The 11,314-nt window shown below is 45.0% G+C and overlaps 1 long non-coding RNA gene across 3 annotated transcripts; it reads left to right on the top strand.

The window, feature by feature from the left end:
• The first annotated feature begins 10,139 nt into the window (after positions 1 to 10,139).
• LOC127906452 (uncharacterized) lies at positions 10,140 to 10,975 on the top strand. Of its 3 annotated transcripts, none has more exons than XR_008061434.1 (5): positions 10,140 to 10,289; positions 10,322 to 10,456; positions 10,585 to 10,616; positions 10,649 to 10,808; positions 10,841 to 10,975. It is a non-coding gene; the product is annotated as an uncharacterized LOC127906452 (long non-coding RNA). The 3 variants fall into 3 exon arrangements; XR_008061432.1 differs by having other exon boundaries at positions 10,553 to 10,616; XR_008061433.1 differs by lacking the exon at positions 10,585 to 10,616 and having other exon boundaries at positions 10,322 to 10,584; positions 10,617 to 10,808.
• The last annotated feature ends 339 nt before the right edge of the window (positions 10,976 to 11,314 follow it).

Here is an 11,314-nt window from a genome sequence, read left to right as displayed (position 1 = left end):
GATGAATCTAGACCTAGGACCTGTCTCTGGAAAATCTCCCACAACTATGAGATGAATCTAGACCTAGGACCTGTCTCTGGAAAATCTCCCACAACTATGAGATGAATCTAGACCTAGGACCTGTCTCTGGAAAATCTCCCACAGCTATGAGATGAATCTAGACCTAGGACCTGTCTCTGGAAAATCTCCCACAACTAGAACTATGAGATGAATCTAGACCTAGGACCTGTCTCGGGAAAATCTCCCACAACTATGAGATGAATCTAGACCTAGGACCTGTCTCTGGAAAATCTCCCACAACTATGAGATGAATCTAGACCTAGGACCTGTCTCTGGAAAATCTCCCACAACTATAACTATGAGATGAATCTAGACCTAGGACCTGTCTCTGGAAAATCTCCCACAACTAGAACTATGAGATGAATCTAGACCTAGGACCTGTCTCTGGAAAATCTCCCACAACTATAACTATGAGATGAATCTAGACCTAGGACCTGTCTCTGGAAAATCTCCCACAACTATGAGATGAATCTAGACCTAGGACCTGTCTCTGGAAAATCTCCCACAACTATGAGATGAATCTAGACCTAGGACCTGTCTCTGGAAAATCTCCCACAACTAGAACTATGAGATTAATCTAGACCTAGGACCTGTCTCTGGAAAATCTCCCACAACTATAACTATGAGATGAATCTAGACCTAGGACCTGTCTCTGGAAAATCTCCCACAACTATAACTATGAGATGAATCTAGACCTAGGACCTGTCTCTGGAAAATCTCCCACAACTATAACTATGAGATGAATCTAGACCTAGGACCTGTCTCTGGAAAATCTCCACAACTAGAACTATGAGATGAATCTAGACCTAGGACCTGTCTCTGGAAAATCTCCCACAACTAGAACTATGAGATGAATCTAGACCTAGGACCTGTCTCGGGAAAATCTCCCACAACTAGAACTATGAGATGAATCTAGACCTAGGACCTGTCTCGGGAAAATCTCCCACAACTATAACTATGAGATGAATCTAGACCTAGGACCTGTCTCTGGAAAATCTCCCACAACTAGAACTATGAGATGAATCTAGACCTAGGACCTGTCTCTGGAAAATCTCCCACAACTATAACTATGAGATGAATCTAGACCTAGGACCTGTCTCTGGAAAATCTCCCACAACTAGAACTATGAGATGAATCTAGACCTAGGACCTGTCTCTGGAAAATCTCCCACAACTAGAACTATGAGATGAATCTAGACCTAGGACCTGTCTCTGGAAAATCTCCCACAACTAGAACTATGAGATGAATCTAGACCTAGGACCTGTCTCTGGAAAATCTCCCACAGCTATAACTACGAGGTGTACAATCCCTTTAAAGCCTGAGGTCTGACGTCACAACGTCTTTAAACACCTGGTAAAGTGTCCGTGCACAAAAAATAAGGAAAAAGGAAGACTCTTGTCTTCAAGAAGAAATCACCCAATAAACACTTGTGGCACCACCTGGTGGCCGAAGTTTGTAATTAAGACTTAAAAAATGACACCTGGAAAATGGCTGATCTCACCAGCCTGTGAAAGCGGGAAATCTGCTCATCTGAATGGTCTCGTATATTGTCAAAAATTCAATGCAACGTGATCGTAAGATGTCCTGAGACACCCGAATACTTTACTTTTTAAATTTTTTATAACATAACATTTTTCTAAATATGTGAAATGTTTGTGACGTATATTTGCTGCCAAGGCAGCAACTACTCTTCCCGGGGTTTATTATGGATCCCCATTAGTTCCTGCCAAGGCAGCAGCTACTCTTCCCGGGGTTTATTATGGATCCCCATTAGTTCCTGCCAAGGCGGCAGCTACTCTTCCTGGGGTTTATTATGGATCCCCATTAGTTCCTGCCAAGGCAGCAGCTACTCTTCCTGGGGTTTATTATGGATCCCCATTAGTTCCTGCCAAGGCAGCAGCTACTCTTCCTGGGGTTTATTATGGATCCCCATTAGTTCCTGCCAAGGCAGCAGCTACTCTTCCTGGGGTTTATTATGGATCCCCATTAGTTCCTGCCAAGGCAGCAGCTACTCTTCCTGGGGTTTATTATGGATCCCCATTAGTTCCTGTCAAGGCAGCAGCTACTCTTCCTGGGGTTTATTATGGATCCCCATTAGTTCCTGCCAAGGCAGCAACTACTCTTCCTGGGGTTTATTATGGATCCCCATTAGTTCCTGCCAAGGCAGCAGCTACTCTTCCTGGGGTTTATTATGGATCCCCATTAGTTCCTGCCAAGGCAGCAGCTACTCTTCCTGGGGTTTATTATGGATCCCCATTAGTTCCTGTCAAGGCAGCAGCTACTCTTCCTGGGGTTTATTATGGATCCCCATTAGTTCCTGTCAAGGCAGCAACTACTCTTCCTGGGGTTTATTATGGATCCCCATTAGTTCCTCCCAAGGCAGCAGCTACTCTTCCTGGGGTTTATTATGGATCCCCATTAGTTCCTGCCAAGGCAGCAGATACTCTTCCTGGGGTTTATTATGGATCCCCATTAGTTCCTGCCAAGGCAGCAGCTACTCTTCCTGGGGTTTATTATGGATCCCCATTAGTTTCTGCCAAGGCAGCAACTACTCTTCCCGGGGTCCAGCAACTTAAGTCAGTTACATACAGTTTAAAATACTAAATTTCAGAACACCTTGCCCAACACAGGCCACCACATATTAACAAGACACATCCATGTGCACATGTGTGTAGATTGCGTGTCTTATGTGTAGGTGTGTCTATTCACAGTCCCCGCTGTTCCATAAGGAGTTTTTTAAAATCTGTTTTTTAAAATCTAATTTTACCACTGCATCAGTTACCTGATGTGGAATAGAGTTCCATGTAGTCATGGCTCTATGTAGTACTGTGGAATAGAGTTCCATGTAGTCATGGCTCTATGTAGTACTGTGGAATAGAGTTCCATGTAGTCATGGCTCTATGTAGTACTGTGGAATAGAGTTCCATGTAGTCATGGCTCTATGTAGTACTGTGGAATAGAGTTCCACATAGTCATGGCTCTATGTAGTACTGTGGAATAGAGTTCCATGTAGTCATGGCTCTATGTAGTACTGTGGAATAGAGTTCCATGTTGTCATGGCTCTATGTAGTACTGTGGAATAGAGTTCCATGTAGTCATGGCTCTATGTAGTACTGTGGAATAGAGTTCCACATAGTCATGGCTCTATGTAGTACTGTGGAATAGAGTTCCATGTAGTCATGGCTCTATGTAGTACTGTGGAATAGAGTTCCATGTAGTCATGGCTCTATGTAGTACTGTGGAATAGAGTTCCATGTAGTCATGGCTCTATGTAGTACCGTGGAATAGAGTTCCATGTAGTCATGGCTCTATGTAGTACTGTGGGATAGAGTTCCATGTAGTCATGGCTCTATGTAGTACTGTGGAATAGAGTTCCATGTAGTCATGGCTCTATGTAGTACTGTGGAATAGAGTTCCATGTTGTCATGGCTCTATGTAGTACTGTGGAATAGAGTTCCATGTAGTCATGGCTCTATGTAGTACTGTGGAATAGAGTTCCATGTAGTCATGGTTCTATGTAGTACTGTGGAATAGAGTTCCATGTAGTCATGGCTCTATGTAGTACTGTGGAATAGAGTTCCATGTTGTCATGGCTCTATGTAGTACTGTGGAATAGAGTTCCATGTAGTCATGGCTCTATGTAGTACTGTGGAATAGAGTTCCATGTAGTCATGGCTCTATGTAGTACTGTGGAATAGAGTTCCATGTAGTCATGGCTCTATGTAGTACTGTGGAATAGAGTTCCATGTAGTCATGGCTCTATGTAGTACTGTGGAATAGAGTTCCATGTAGTCATGGCTCTATGTAGTACTGTGGAATAGAGTTCCATGTAGTCATGGCTCTATGTAGTACTGTGGAATAGAGTTCCATGTAGTCATGGCTCTATGTAGTACTGTGGAATAGAGTTCCATGTAGTCATGGCTCTATGTAGTACTGTGGAATAGAGTTCCACGTAGTCATGGCTCTATGTAGTACTGTGGAATAGAGTTCCATGTTGTCATGGCTCTATGTAGTACTGTGGAATAGAGTTCCATGTAGTCATGGCTCTATGTAGTACTGTGGGATAGAGTTCCATGTAGTCATGGCTCTATGTAGTACTGTGGAATAGAGTCCCATGTAGTCATGGCTCTATGTAGTACTGTGGAATAGAGTTCCATGTAGTCGTGGCTCTATGTAGTACTGTGGAATAGAGTTCCATGTAGTCATGGCTCTATGTAGTACTGTGGGATAGAGTTCCATGTAGTTATGGCTCTATGTAGTACTGTGGGATAGAGTCCCATGTAGTCATGGCTCTATGTAGTACTGTGGAATAGAGTTCCATGTAGTCGTGGCTCTATGTAGTACTGTGGGATAGAGTTCCATGTAGTCGTGGCTCTATGTAGTACTGTGGGATAGTTCCATGTAGTTATGGCTCTATGTAGTACTGTGGAATAGAGTTCCATGTAGTCATGGCTCTATGAAGTACTGTGGAATAGAGTTCCATGTAGTCGTGGCTCTATGTAGTACTGTGGAATAGAGTTCCATGTAGTCGTGGCTCTATGTAGTACTGTGGAATAGAGTTCCATGTAGTCATGGCTCTATGTAGTACTGTGGAATAGAGTTCCATGTGGTCATGGCTCTATGTAGTACTGTGGAATAGAGTTCCATGTAGTCATGGCTCTATGTAGTACTGTGGAATAGAGTTCCATGTAGTCATGGCTCTATGTAGTACTGTGGAATAGAGTTCCATGTAGTCATGGCTCTATGTAGTACTGTGGAATAGAGTTCCATGTAGTCATGGCTCTATGTAGTACTGTGGAATAGAGTTCCATGTAGTCATGGCTCTATGTAGTACTGTGGGATAGAGTTCCATGTAGTCATGGCTCTATGTAGGACTGTGGAATAGAGTTCCATGTAGTCATGGCTCTATGTAGTACTGTGGGATAGAGTTCCATGTAGTCATGGCTCTATGTAGGACTGTGGAATAGAGTTCCATGTAGTCATGGCTCTATGTAGTACTGTGGAATAGAGTTCCATGTAGTCATTGCTCTATGTAGTACTGTGGAATAGAGTTCCATGTAGTCGTGGCTCTATGTAGTACCGTGGAATAGAGTTCCATGTAGTCATGGCTCTATGTAGTACTGTGGAATAGAGTTCCACGTAGTCATGGCTCTATGTAGTACTGTGGAATAGAGTTCCATGTAGTCATGGCTCTATGTAGTACTGTGGAATAGAGTTCCACATAGTCATGGCTCTATGTAGTACTGTGGAATAGAGTTCCATGTTGTCATAGCTCTATGTAGTACTGTGGAATAGAGTTCCATGTAGTCATGGCTCTATGTAGTACCGTGGAATAGAGTTCCATGTAGTCATGGCTCTATGTAGTACTGTGGAATAGAGTTCCATGTAGTCATGGCTCTATGTAGTACTGTGGAATAGAGTTCCATGTAGTCATGGCTCTATGTAGTACTGTGGAATAGAGTTCCACATAGTCATGGCTCTATGTAGTACTGTGGAATAGAGTTCCATGTTGTCATAGCTCTATGTAGTACTGTGGAATAGAGTTCCATGTAGTCATGGCTCTATGTAGTACTGTGGGATAGAGTTCCATGTAGTCATGGCTCTATGTAGTACTGTGGAATAGAGTTCCATGTAGTCATGGCTCTATGTAGTACTGTGGGATAGAGTTCCATGTAGTCATGGCTCTATGTAGTACTGTGGAATAGAGTTCCATGTAGTCATGGCTCTATGTAGTACTGTGGAATAGAGTTCCATGTAGTCATGGCTCTATGTAGTACTGTGGGATAGAGTTCCATGTAGTCGTGGCTCTATGTAGTACCGTGGAATAGAGTTCCATGTAGTCGTGGCTCTATGTAGTAACGTGGAATAGAGTTCCATGTAGTCGTGGCTCTATGTAGTACTGTGGAATAGAGTTCCATGTTGTCATGGCTCTATGTAGTACTGTGGAATAGAGTTCCATGTAGTCATGGCTCTATGTAGTACTGTGGAATAGAGTTCCATGTAGTCATGGCTCTATGTAGTACTGTGGAATAGAGTTCCATGTAGTCATGGCTCTATGTAGTACTGTGGAATAGAGTTCCATGTAGTCGTGGCTCTATGTAGTACCGTGTTAGAGTTCCATGTAGTCATGGCTCTATGTAGTACTGTGGAATAGAGTTCCATGTAGTCATGGCTCTATGTAGTACTGTGGAATAGAGTTCCATGTAGTCATGGCTCTATGTAGTACTGTGGAATAGAGTTCCATGTAGTCATGGCTCTATGTAGTACTGTGGGATAGAGTTCCATGTAGTCATGGCTCTATGTAGTACTGTGGAATAGAGTTCCATGTAGTCATGGCTCTATGTAGTACTGTGGAATAGAGTTCCATGTAGTCATGGCTCTATGTAGTACTGTGGAATAGAGTTCCATGTAGTCATGGCTCTATGTAGTACTGTGGGATAGAGTTCCATGTAGTCATGGCTCTATGTGGTACTGTGGAATAGAGTTCCACGTAGTCATGGCTCTATGTAGTACTGTGCGCCTCCCATAGTCTGTTCTTGACTTGGGGACTGCGAAGAGACCTTTGATGGCCTGTCTTGTGGTGGTTGTTCAAGCTGTGAGCCATTAGTTTAGACAGACACCTTGTGCATTCAGGCCTGTAGGACCTGCCTTGTTGATAGTGTTGTTAAGGTAGAAACTAGGGCCTGTAGGACCTGCCTTGTTGATAGTGTTGTTAAGAAGGTAGAAACTAGGGCCTGTAGGACCTGCCTTGTTGATAGTGTTGTTAAAAGGTAGAAACTAGGGCCTGTAGGACCTGCCTTGTTGATAGTGTTGTTAAGAAGGTAGAAACTAGGGCCTTTAGGACCTGCCTTGTTGATAGTGTTGTTAAGAAGGTAGAAACTAGGGCCTGTAGGACCTGCCTTGTTGACAGTGTTGTTAAGAAGGTAGAAACTAGGGCCTGTAGGACCTGTAGGACCTGCCTTGTTGATAGTGTTGTTAAGAAGGTAGAGCAGCGCTTTATTATGGACAGACTTCTCCCCATCTTAGCTACTGTTGTATCACCATGTTTTGACCACGACAGTCATCTCAACTTGCTCAATTTCCACATTATTTATTACAAGATTTAGTTGAGGTTTAGAGTTTAGTGAATGATTTGTCCCAAATAAAATGCTTTTCATTTTGAAATATTTAGGACAAACTTATTCCTTGCCACCCATTCTGAAACTAACTGCAGCTCTTTGTTAAGTGTTGCAGTCATTTCAGTTGCTGTAGTAGCTGACGTGTGTAGTGTTGAGTCATCTGCATACATAGACACCATGGCTTTACTCAAAGCCAGTGGCATGACATTAGTAAAGATTGAAAAAGTAAGGGGCCTAGACAGCTGCCCTGGGGAATTCCTGATTCTACCTGGATTATGTTGGAGGCTTCCATTAAAGAACACCCTCCGTGTTCTGTTACAGGTAACTCTTTATCCACATTATAGCAGGGGGTCTAAAGCCATAACACATATGTTTTTCCATCAGCAGACTTTGACCGATAATGTCAAAGCCGCACTGAAATCTAACAAAACAGCTCTTTTTATCATAAATTTCTCTCAGCCAATCATCAGTCATTTGTGTAAGTGTTGTGCTTTACTTACTCAACTTAAGTGATGCAAAATCACACATATGCATAGCTTTTTTTTTGTATAGCAAAATCACGTCAATTTGTCTTTCCAGAAATATGTTAGTTGGGGTCTTCTTGGGCAGTCTTCTTGGGCAGTACTAATCACTTCCATGCTAAGTAAAACTGTGTCCGGGTTCCTAAAGGCTATACGGTATATTTCTGGAGTGTTTATTCGATGGCCTTCTTATCCATGAATGAATTTAAATGAAAAACTTTAATAGGAAAAAAGGAACATGGATTATTTTTCAAAATGTATTTAATATTAATATTCATCATTTTAGGAAGATAAAACACCTGTGAAGTAGAATAAATACCCAACGGCAGCTTAAAGCATATAAACGCTGTTACAAAAATACATAATAAATGGCATTGTTTTAAGATATACAGAAGTCTATTGCAAAACAGGGTCTCAAGGGCCCGGAACCTGAACTCAAGGGCCCGGAACCTGATCTATAGGGCCCGGAACCTGATCTATAGGGCCCCGGAACCTGATCTCAAGGGTCCGGAACCTAATCTATAGGGCCCCGGAACCTGATCTCAAGGGCCCCGGAACCTGATCTCAAGGGCCCCGGAACCTGATCTCAAGGGCCCGGAACCTGATCTCAAGGGCCCTGAATCCCTTTTTGGTCTTGCCAGCATGTGAAGAAAGGGAAAGGAACATTTCGTGAAATACGTTTATCTGAAGGGTTAAGAGTTTATCTAACTGCATCAGATAAAACAGCTATTTATACAAACGTAAAACCATAAAATATAGGATATCACATTCTCAATTCCCCCAAAAAACATGAGATCTGCGTCCTACTTCCTGTTTATGTGGAGCATTTTGTTGACTACCGCGTAATCTTCATATAATTTTTGGTATCATCTTTCCAAGGGCTCCATCTGAACACACCCACCGACATTCCTCTGCACTGCCACGCGCAACTTTTTCTCAGCTGGCACAATTTGATTGGCTGTTGTTCGATTCAAACTGTAATCCGTTAAACGATGAGTTGATGCGCTGCACACTTTTTATAATAGTGTCATTTTTAATATTTGGGGTTGGGGAGGGTTGGGGAGGGTTGGAGAGGGTTGGAGACGGTTGGGGAGGGTTGGAGAGGGTTGGGGAGGGTTGGGGAGGGTTGGAGACGGTTGGAGACGGTTGGGGAGGGTTGAAGAGGGTTGGGGAGGGTTGGGAAGGGTTGGAGACGGTTGGGAAGGGTTGGAGACGGTTGCGGAGGGTTGGGTTGGAGAGGGTTGGAGACAGTTGGGGAGGGTTGGAGAGGGTTGGAGAGGGTTGGAGAGGGTTGGAGACAGTTGGGGAGGGTTGGAGATTGTCGGGGAGGGTTGGAGAGGGTTGGAGACGGTTGGGGAGGGTTGGGGAGGGTAGGAGAGGGTTGGGGAGGGTTGGGGAGGGTTGGAGAGGGTTGGAGAGGTTTGGGGAGGGTTGGAGAGGGTTGGGGAGGGTTGGAGACGGTTGGGGAGGGTTGGAGAGGGTTGGGGAGGGTTGGAGAGGGTTGGGGAGGGTTGGGGAGGGTTGGAGACGGTTGGGGAGGGTTGGGTTGGGGAGGGGTTGGGGAGGGTTGGAGACGGTTGGAGACGGTTGGGGAGGGTTGGAGAGGGTTGGGGAGGGTTGGGAAGGGTTGGAGAGGGTTGGAGACGGTTGGGGAGGGTTGGAGAGGGTTGCGGAGGGTTGGGTTGGAGAGGGTTGGAGACGGTTGGGGAGGGTTGGAGAGGGTTGGAGAGGGTTGGAGACAGTTGGAGGGTTGGAGGGTTGGGGAGGGTTGGAGAGGGTTGGAGACGGTTGGGGAGGGTTGGAGAGGGTTGGGGAGGGTTGGGGAGGGTAGGAGAGGGTTGGAGAGGGTTGGGGAGGGTTGGAGAGGGTTGGAGACGGTTGGGGAGGGTTGGAGAGGGTTGGGGAGGGTTGGAGAGGGTTGGGGAGGGTTGGAGAGGGTTGGGGACGGTTGGGGAGGGTTGGAGAGGGTTGGAGAGGGTTGGGGATGGTTGGAGAGGGTTGGAGAGGGTTGCGGAGGGTTGGGGAGGGTTGGGGAGGGTTGGAGATGGTTGGAGAGGGTTGGGGAGGGTTGGGGAGGGTTGGGGAGGGTTGGGGACGGTTGAAGAGGGTTGGAGAGGGTTGGGGAGGGTTGGAGAGGATTTGAGAGGGTTGGAGAGGGTTGGGGAGGGTTGGAGAGGGTTGGGGAGGGTATCAAGTCAGTTCGAGTCATAAGGCTCAAGACCAAGTCAAGTCACGAGTCATTGGTGTTAAAGTCAAAGTCGAGTAGGAAGTCATCATATTTGTGACTCGAGTCCAAGTCATGTGACCTGAGTCCACACCTCTGTTTGTTGCTGTGGTTGTTTTTGTAGGTAATTAACATCAAATCATAATAACATGTTATTTGTCACATGCTCCAGAAACAGGTGAAGACTAACAGTGAAATAATTACTGATGGGTCCTTCGCCAACAATGCAGAGAGAAAGAAAATAGAGAAATAATAGAAAAAGTAATAATAAATACACAATGAGAAACGATAACTTGGCTTTATACACAAGTAGCCTATTGGTTAGAGTGTAGAGGTGGTAGGTAGCCTAGTGGTTAGAGTGTAGAGGTGGTAGGTAGCCTAGTGGTTAGAGTGTAGAGGTGGCAGGCAGCCTAGTTGTTAGAGTGTGGAGGCGGCAGGTAGCCTAGTGGTTAGAGTGTGGAGGCGGCAGGTAGCCTAATGGTTAGAGTGTAGAGGTGGCAGGTAGCCTAATGGTTAGAGTGTAGAGGCGGCAGGTAGCCTAATGGTTAGAGTGTAGAGGCGGTAGGTATTCTAGTGGTTAGAGTGTAGAGGTGGCAGGTAGCCTAATGGTTAGAGTGTAGAGGCGGCAGGTAGCCTAATGGTTAGAGTGTAGAGGCGGCAGGTAGCCTAGTGGTTAGAGTGTAGAGGCGGCAGGTAGCCTAGTGGTTAGAGTGTAGAGGAGGCAGGCAGCCTAGTGGTTAGAGTGTAGAGGAGGCAGGCAGCCTAGTGGTTAGAGTGTAGAGGTGGCAGGTAGCCTAGTGGTTAGAGTGTAGAGGTGGCAGGTAGCCTAGTGGTTAGAGTGTAGAGGAGGCAGGTAGTCTAGTGGTTAGAGTGTAGAGGAGGCAGGTAGTCTAGTGGTTAGAGTGTAGAGGAGGCAGGTAGCCTAGTGGTTAGAGTGTAGAGGCGGCAGGTAGCCTAGTGGTTAGAGTGTAGAGGAGGTAGGTAGCCTAGTGGTTAGAGTGTAGAGGTTAGAGTGTTGGGCCAGTAACCAGAAAGTCTAGTCTGAATATCCGAGCCAACAAGGTGAAAAATCTGTGATTTGCCCTTAAGAAAGCCAAATAGCCCTAGTTTGCCCCAGAGGAGCCGTACTACAATGGACGACCCTGTAAAACAAGACATTTCACTGAACCTATCCGGTGTATGTGACACAAACAAACATTTTATCATTTGTAAACAGTCCATTGTGGAACATACTGTTCACCCTCACATAGACTTGTATTGTAGTCCAATCATTCATAAGCTTGTTTTGTAGTCCAATCATTCATAAGCTTATTTTGTAGTCCAATCATTCATAAGCTTGTTTTGTAGTCCAATCATTCATAAGCTTATTTTGTAGTCCAATCATTCATAAG

The sequence above is a fragment of the Oncorhynchus keta genome, chromosome 12 (assembly GCF_023373465.1).
Source record: "Oncorhynchus keta strain PuntledgeMale-10-30-2019 chromosome 12, Oket_V2, whole genome shotgun sequence".
NCBI lineage: Eukaryota > Metazoa > Chordata > Actinopteri > Salmoniformes > Salmonidae > Oncorhynchus > Oncorhynchus keta.
This window is presented reverse-complemented; position numbering and strand designations above follow the sequence as displayed.